The sequence below is a fragment of the Choloepus didactylus genome, chromosome 7 (genome assembly GCF_015220235.1).
Source record: "Choloepus didactylus isolate mChoDid1 chromosome 7, mChoDid1.pri, whole genome shotgun sequence".
Lineage (NCBI taxonomy): Eukaryota > Metazoa > Chordata > Mammalia > Pilosa > Megalonychidae > Choloepus > Choloepus didactylus.
This window is the reverse complement of record NC_051313.1, coordinates 107,009,175-107,018,585: the sequence shown is the minus strand read 5'-3', so window position 1 is coordinate 107,018,585 and position 9,411 is coordinate 107,009,175.

Here is a 9,411-nt window from a genome sequence, read left to right as displayed (position 1 = left end):
AACCACTCTCCAGTAAGAAAAAGGCGATCCCCAGGGTTGACAAGGCCGGGGAGGAAATGCACGTGCTGCTCTCCTGCTGGCAGGTCAGCTCCTGTGGGGGGCAGGGGTTGCTTGACGCACCTTGATCCTTTGAGTGCCACGCTCATGCACCATGCTTTGTGAATGAATGAATGAGTAAATGAATGAATGAATAATGGAAGTGACAGGTCTCTCTTGTCCCCCGGGATCTGAAAAGAAATCCCAGTATGCTTGTTATAAAGCCTAGAGCAACTTTCTCCCCACCTTGAGAATGGGGGGTGGTCCCCTTGCCTCCTCTGGAAAAGGGGGCTGACTTCTGAGAACCTGCCCTTTCTTCCAGCTCCCTGGGAGAATGGAGGATGGCTCAGAGTGTCACGGCTGTGTACCCGCCATGGAGGAATCACCAGTTGACACAGACGATTGCCTTGGGGACTTCCAATGGATCCTAGTGTCCATATCTTTGCTTAGTTCCCTCCCACATTGACTCTGGGATTGGCTATGTGACTTGCTTTGGCCAGTGGGACATTAGCAAGTGTAATGCAAGCAAGAGGCTTGATAAGTGCTTGTGCATTGGGCTTGTCCTTCCAAGAAGGTCCCTCTTGGAGCCCATCCACCAGGCTATAAGGAAGTCCAGGCTAGACCACTGAATATGAGAAAACATGGAAGAGAGGCTCTGGAGAGTAAGAGGACATCTTGGACATTCCAACCCTAAACAAGCTCCCAGATGAGCAAAGCTGCTGAGTGAACCCAGCCAAACTGCTCAGCTGAGCCCAGTCAACCCACAGATTTAAGAAAAATAATATGTCGTCGTTTTAAGCCACTAAGCGGTGGGTGGTTTGTTTTGCAGCCACAGATAGCTGAAATACTGGCTTTCCTTTACTGGGTCAGCTTGCACACATATATTATGCACCCACTGCATATCTGGTCCTGTCCTTGGCAACATGAGAGCACCCCGATTAAGCAGTGTGAATCTGGGGAGATGAGACTACTACCCTCAATAAAACCAAAGGATTATATGCTGAACTTGTTGCACTAGCAAGGAAAGACAGCTGATTCCCCAACACAGCCCCTGACAATTTACTTCACAGCAAAGCTGTTGTAGCCTATGTATTTGATTAACAGGGATAGAATGGTTGGATACATTGATATTTTTACTTCATCATCCAGGTGGCAGGATAACATTTCATTCTCCATGTACTTAAAAGGGGACCAATTGCAGGGATCCTTGGAGCAAAAAGGAAAGATGAGATGGGAATTGAAATGTCAGCTCAGCTGCGTGGGGTTTGTGAGTGGGGGGTATGTGCTTGGGTCTGGGACTGGCCTGCTCAGAGCTTCATGGTAATTTATGAAGCTGTTCCACGCAGACCTAAATTCTAGACCATCAGAGCTGGAGAAGTTATGCACGCTGATGTCCTCCCTGTAGAGAGGAGGAAACTGAGGCCAGGGATGAGAAGGACCCGTGGGAGGGCACACAGGGTTTCTTACCCCTCCGTCACTGGCGTTCGTGCTGGCTAGGGCTCAGGGATAGTCCAAGGGCCTCTCAGCCCTCAGTTCCCACGCTCACTCTCTTCCTGCCCACACCTCCCTGCTCACGGCTGGTTTTGGTGGCCAAACCACACTGGCCCGGAAGGGGATTGCGTCAAACAGGACCTGAGAACGTCCATCCAGCTGAAGCAAGGCCATGCAGGCTACCCTCCACTTCAGATCATACTCACGGGGAAACTGCAGAAGTGTGTGGCGGTGCATCCCACTTACAACAAAGCTTTCAGAGGTGTCCTAGGGTCGGCGCTTTGGGAAAGCCAACAGCCAGTCCATCGTTTCACTTTCTTAGATTGACTTTCGATCTGGGTTTTGCTCACAGGGAGGCAAACCCTGTATCCTATGTTCGCTGGAACGCCAACTGTGCTTGGAATCCCTCACACTCCTGTGCAGTCCCCATTTCCCACCCGTCCCACCTGGAACTGCAGGCCGGATGGGGGACCCCCGCACAGGGCCGGCGATTGGCCTCAGGGGACCTGGCGCTGACACTGGCCCTGGGGCCTTGCCGAACAGGTCACTTATTTTCTCTGTTTCTCAATTTCCATACTGGGACCGGATTAGGAGAGCCAGGAATACAGAGAGTTCCGTGAATCAAAGATACATCTGGACTACGCTTGGGAGGCTTTTCAAGCTGAGGTGTCATCATTTCACAAGTCAGGGAAATGCAAGCACAGATGGACAGAGGGATTTTCCCAAGGCCTGGGGGCTGGCGGGCTCGATGGGAGGACGAAGGCTCCAGGGTGATGCTCTTGGCGCTGGAGATCAGGGTGAGTCAAGCCCCGAGGTGTTTTTCTCACATGGTTTCAGTTCTCGGGTCAGGATCTTGGCGCCTGCGGGGAAAGCCTGGTCCAGGCCGGCGAGGAAATCCTGAGCGGCTGCAGTGTTTCCCTCGGATCGGGCGTGGTTGGGGGGTGAGCGAGCTGCCAATAAGTGATTTACAGCATGTTCCCTCATGTTTTGCAGTTTCATCATTTCATGTTGCAACCCAGTCTTCAGTAATGGGATCTGCAGAGGAATCCGGCTCCGCAGCCTGGAGAGGAGCCGAGTGGGGGAAGCCTACGCAGCCCCTGAGTGTTTTGGATTTTCAAATGGATGTGCTGGGCTTTTACCTGGCATTTCAGTGTGGCTTTGCCATGCGTGTATCTGGATTCTGTATCCCAGAACTATTATCAGGACCCCCTTTCCAGCTCACGCCCCTGTGGCCCTCCTGCTCTCCCTCCTCCCTCCCATCACACCGCAGTCTCTGAGTGTCTGCTCAGAGCCACACACTGTCCCAGGCCCCTTCTCCCAGCTTCTCCCAGCCCCGACCTCAGCTGACTCCTCACATAGCACTGCTTTAGGTCTAAGAATTCTCAGAACCTTTCCCATTGGTGGGAATGTAATGGTGCAGCCCCTGTGGACAAGTTTGGTCTTTCCTCAAAAATTAAACACAGAATTACCATATGACCCAGCAATTCCGTTCTTTGGTATATATCCACAAGAATCGAAAACAAGTGTTCAAGCAAATATTTTGTACACAGAGATTCACAGCAGTGTTACTCACAAAAGCCTGAAGGTGGAGGCAACCCAAGTGTCCATCAACAGATGAATGGCTAAACAAAATGTGATGTGTACATACGATGGAATGTTATTTATCCTTTAAAAGGAATGAAGCACCAACACATGCTACAACGTGGATGAACCTTGAAAACATGTTAAGTGAAATAAGCCAGACACTGAAGGACACATATTGTATGATTCCATTTGTATGAAACATCCAGAATAGATAAATCTATAGAGACAGAAAGCAGTTTGGTGGTTGTCAGGGGCTGGGGGCAGGGAGGAACCAGTTGCTGCTGAAAGACATGCAGTTTCTTTGGGGGATGATGAAAATATTTTGAAACTAGCTAGACACGACAGTTGTACAATATGGTGAATGTACTAAATGCCCCCAAATCACACACTTTAAAATGGCTCACTTTATGTTATGTGAATTTCACCTCTATAAAAAAAACACAAAAAACCTTAAACATTAAACAAGTAAAATAAAAACCTTGCCTATTGCCTCACTAGCAGCACTGTGGTGTCCACACATACCATCCATGTCTCCAACTGCTCACCCAGAACTCCAGATTCAGGCCCGGAGGTGACTGGTGAGGTTTTCTAGGCAAGAATTCGGGAACTGGCCTGCCAAGGGGCTGGGGCCACGAGGCTGCCATATCCAGAGGTCCCCCACCACCACCTCCTCTCTCCTGGTTCTCGTGCACATTGTCACACTCAAGAAGTATTTTCCTGTGCTTTGTGGGATGAGTTAATATATAATCATGGTAGCTGAGAATGTGGAGAATGGGGAAGGCCTCGAGGTATACCCTTTGTGAGTGACTGGGAACTATGGTGAGAACCGACTGGGAACTATGGTGAGAACCGAAATCTCTGATTGGATCCCATTAGTGCCCAGCATCACGTCCCACCCCCACCCGAGGGGAAGGGCTGCCTCTCTTGAACCCTTCGATGCTGTCACCTCCTCTACACCCAGGCTCTCCTGGTGGCCCCAGGGGACGGTGCTCTGTCTCCAGTGACCTGGGCACACATCTTCCACAAGGACCCCCTGCCCCCACCCCCAAGCCTCAGTTTTCCCTCCGTCCCTCCCTGAGCTCCTGAAGCAACTGTCTGGGCCTCTCCCTCAGTGTATGCTCCCCACGTGGAGATGGAGGTCACTCCTAGGAAACTGCCATCATGGTGGTTCAAAAAATCCAATATCAGCCATACTTTGCATTTGCACTATAAGGAAGTGAATTGCATCTTAGGCATTTATTTTACATTTGGCACTTGGTCAATACTCAGTAAGAGTTGCCACTCAAATACAGGCCTGCTGGCACAGCTCCCTCAAACCCAGCCCCTGAGGTTTCATCCTGGCTTGGCATGGGCGATTTGACCTGGCCTGGACTGCTGGGGCAGCATTCTTAGCAGGGAAAGCATTCGCCAGCAGGGCCGGGATGAGGAAGGTGGAGCAGGGAGGCCCCCCCAGGGGGGTGGGGCATGAGGACAGTGGGGGACACCTGAGGCCCTCCAATCCCACTCCACGGTAAGCCCTTCTTGGCAATGCCAGGCCAGGCCAGCCCCCAAAAGAAAAATGCTATTTTCCAGGAAGGCTGAGAGCCAAAGGCACTGTTACAGTTCTCCCTGAGCTGCTGTAGAGGCCCCCCATATTTCCCTCTCCAGATTCTCCTCTACGCTACCTATGACTTCCGGCTTTGGGTTTGGGGAAATAAGGCCTCAGCATAAAACTACCCGAGAGGAGGATGGGGCCTGGCAGAAGGGGGCACTTCCAGAGTTTTAGAATGAGCTGCCCCCTGGATATAGTCTGTCTTTCAGCGGTTTTGAAATTGCTTTTCCATTTAGAAGGGAAGCCCTTTGATTTCCATCTGAAAATAATGCTGACAATTTGCCCCGTGAGCAGAGGGCTAAGGCAGGCAGCTGGTGGCCCTCTGGCTCTGATGTGGGTGGCGGGGGCTGGGGGCAGGAGGACAGACAGACGGAATGGACAGAAAGTCAACACACTAGCTGTACTGGAAGAGGGGGTACACCCTGGGGAGAGGATCGTGGGGCTGCCAAGAGACAAAGAGATGGATCTGCTCAGGAGAAGGGAGACAGAACAAAGAAAGTGAACACCCATGCAGAGAAAAAGAAAAAGAATGGACGGTGGGGAGAGGGGCAAGAACACAGAAGGAGACCGAACCCCCTCCCCATCCTCCTGTGCGCCTCCAGACACTGGCGTGCCTTCTCAGGCCTTCCCTCTCACATATGGGCCTAATTCAGGTGGAGTGAAATCTTGCATTGCTCTAGTTAAAAATTATTGCTTTGCATAATGAAATCTTTGTCATTGGGAACTGAAACAAAAAAAAAAGGCACTTCAAGACGTGACTTATGGGCAGTGTGGTGATGGAAATGAATTCATCATCCCATTTTCCCAGACGGGAGCGGGAAGGCAGGCGGGACTCATAACCAGCTTGTGCGGCTGGTGCCCCGGGCAGGGTGGCGCTGGGCCTGCCCTCGGCCGCCACGGGGGCAGCGGGACGCCCAGGGGGCAGCATGCTCGATGTACACTCTGGCCAGCTTTTCTGGAGAAAGTCCCTGAGCCTCAACATTTCAGGGCTGTGCAGAGACTGTTTCTTCAGAGAAAATCCTCTCATCACTCTGAAACGAGCTGTCTTTCTTCTTTAAAACCTAAACCTCATGTCCACACACAAATCTCCCAGACAAAGCAACCCTACCCACGTGGAGAGCAATATGTCTGTGAATCTCTCCCCAAACGCGGGGCTTTCCATCTGAGAAGCAAACACGCTTCTGATGGCATATTCTATTGGGCCCCTGGCCTCCCTGCAGGGCAGTTAAAGGGAACGGCTTGCTGAATCCGTTTGATAGAAGACTTTGACCATGGCCCAGTAATCTGAGCGGTTGCACATGGACCCAGGAGCCCGGCGTCCAGTTCAGGGCTTTGGGGCTTGTCCTCCAGCCTCCTGGCGGTGGGTCCCACTCTGGGGCCCGGCATTCCTTCAGCTTCATGCCAAGAGTTTGGCCACCAGGAACCAGAGCCCTGATGATTTCATGGGGCACAGCTAGATTTGCTTCCCTGAGGCCTCAAAGTTGGTGAGCTGAAGATGGGGTGAAAAGGAGGGGCAGGAATTCCTGGGCAGGGTTGGGGGTGAAGGCCCTCTCATGGGGTGGGGGTGGGGGCCACGGCTGGTCAGCTGGATTGGAGGCCACCGGGCAGGGCTGTGGGCTCCCTCTTGGACTCCTGTCGGGTGACCTGTGGTCAAGAGATGATTTCTCCTGCATTTTCCAAAGGGAAACGGAACAGAAAAGCCACTGCTGAGGGGGCTGTGGCTGCAGAGAGGGATGTCGTGGTGGGCGAGAGACAGTTTTGCTGATGTTCAGCTCTGCACCCTCATACACTCCTGCACCCAGTATCTGGCGAGCACCTGCTGTGGGGACGCCGATGGAGGCGTGGGGATTCGGGAGAGCAGGGTGGACGCTGTCCATTCTCAAGCTGTTCACAACCTACTTTCGGGAGGGGGCAGGCACTAAATAATAAATGAGTGAGGACATTTCAGGTAAGTGCCATGAAGACAATACAGCACGGTGAGGAGATGGAGAGGCCCTGGGGGCTCCTTTAGATTGGGAGGTCAGGGAGGCTTCTCCAAGGTGGTGCCATCTGAACCAAGGCCCGAAGACAGGAAGGGGCCAGCCATGTTGGAATCTAGAGCATTCCAGAGCAGGGCAAAGCTCAGGGAACAGACAGACCAACATGGCAGACACTGGACATTGGTAGGCAGCAGAAGCCCACCCCAGGCGGGGAGTCAGCGGCCTCTGCAACTTGGGGTCTATCTGTCACAGGACCAAGCCCAAGGCCCCTCGCTTCTGTTTGGCTCAGGCTATGCAGAAAGAGGAAAAATCATTAACTTTGGAGACAGACACACCAAATTTGGATTGTGGTTGGCTGTTTGCAAGTGGTGGGCTTTGAACCAGTCATGCAACCACTCTGAACCTCAGTTTCCTTATCTGTAAATTGGGAGGATAACTACCTCTCAGCCTTGTGTGGATTGGAAATGATGGATGTAAAGGACTTAACACAACTCCTGGTGCCCAGGGACTGGTAGCTACTGTGTTAGTGCTAAGGCCTCCCCTGCCTGTTGGGTGTGGACCTGTGTCAGCCCCTGAGCCCACACCCAAGTCTGTGGTCTTGATCCTTCCACCTGACACAGGCTCTCTGAAGATGCTGCTGGCCTTGGGGCCTCGAGAACACAGGCTTGCCTGTTCTCTCAGGACTGTAGGTGACACTGTTTCGGGAACTAGGGGCTGTGGCTCCCTTGCTTCCTGCCTGAGTCAGGTAGACCCCGTCTCAGATCCGCAGCCCAGTCAGCTCTCTCCTGCTCCTGCTGCCTGCCCCCCACCCCACAGGCCAAGGCCTTGGCCAAGCCCAGAGTCTGCCCAGGAGGAAAAGCTCCTTTGCATGAAGACAGATCCAAGGGGAATCCCTCTTCTGCTTCTTACTGGCTCTGTGACCTTGACTGATTACTTAGCTTGTCTGAGCCCAAGTTTCCAAGTCCACTTTTTATGTTCTCTGTAGCTTGGCGTGAGATGCATGCCTTTTGCTATTGTCTCTGAATCCTCAGAAGATTTCTACATCCACCTTCCCTGCCCGACTGGATGCACAGGCCTGGAGGATCAGGGACGAGGGTCATCCCACTTCTGGGTCAGGGCTGGGGGGAAGTCAAAGGAAGAGCCACAAGATGCAGAGAAGGACAATTCAGCAGAAGCCAGAAAACAGAACCAGAGGAAGCCCGAAGAAACATGAATCTCCTAGAATGCCTGGAAATCTTGGGGTGGGCACTGGGCATCCTAGGCAGGGGGGCAGGCATGTCTTTGGGGTGGATGCAATGGCATCTGTAGGGATTTGTATTTAAGGTCTCCTTCAGAGGACGTATTCAGAGACATGCCTCCAGCTCCCGTTCAGGGGTCTGAGCCCCTTGGTGATCTGCCCCACCTGGCATTGGCTGGAGGGTGGGTTCTGGCGATTTGCTCTGTGTGTCCTGCTGGGGAGCTGGGATGGGGGGGCAGCTTCTGCAGAGTGTGGGGATGCCTGGCACATTCTTTAATGCCTTCTGACAGCTCAGTGCCCCCGCTGTAGCCTGTGAGTGTCAGACAAAGCCTCAGAAAATAAACAGCACACGCTGAAGCGATTTCTGCTCATGTCTGCTCTGAGTGCTGGCATGCTCTCCGGAGCCCGCTGGTCATTTGAGCAAGGCAGGGCTGCCAAAGAATTCCCTCCTGTGTGAATGTGTGTGAGGCAGGGCCCCACAGAGGGGTGAGGGATGCAGGCAGCTCTCGAGCCCGCACAGAGTCCCCTTCCCCCTAACTGCTGTGTGGGGTGTGCCCTTTGAGGGGGGATGCTAGGAGGAAGAGGGGAGTGAGGCTCTTCTTAGACCCCCAAATCCAAATTCTAGTTTGGGACTGTGAGGGGAGCCAGGTGCTCAGACCTGTCCTTGGTCATTTTGGTGGTCACTGAGCCACCAGGAGATCTCATTTGGACTAAACCTGAGACACAGGAGAGAAGAGGAAAGCATGACATAGAGGCAGAAAGAGATAAAGGGACAGCTGGAGGGAGGGGTGGCAAGATGGGGTCATATAATGTGTGTGAGGCTTGGCAGAGAAGAAGCATCATATGAAATGCCTGACCCTAAGGCGCCATTGCTGCTTGGTCCTTATTGGGAGGCCCCTTTCCTGAGATGGCACAAGGATCTGGAGGTTGTGGGGCAGAACCCAGGTGCAGGCTCACCTTCAGCTCCTCTTGGTCATGGCTGAAAGCACTGCTGGCAGCTGGGATGTCCTGCCCCCACGGAGGATGGCCAACTTGTCCCAGTTTGAACACCAGAAGTCCACTGTCCAGAGAATCCCTCAGATCTGGGTAAACCTGGCTGGTGGGTCTGTACCCCCCCAGGCCTCCCCCAGGCTCACCCGGTGGTCAGGTCCGTCGCAGACCCTGTCACCTCCATGGGGGGCTTCAGTTCCTACTCCCTAGGGGAGCTCCACAGGCTCCTCTGAGAGGAGGACCCTCCTATCTCACCTCTGCCCTCTGCCCCCTGCACTATGCCCCCCAGGCTGCTCTGGCTTCTGGAGGACAAAAGCCAGGAAGGTGGGTTGTGTCCAAGTTGCCTATACATCCAACCTGCCCTTGAGCCTTCCCAAAGAGGCAATAACACAAAAGCGTTTTATCCAGAACAGAAAGGGAAAAATGCAGCATAAATAAAAATCTCAATGAATTATCCTGCCATAGTCTCGGCATAAATCACTTCCAACAGCTCAGATGAAGGG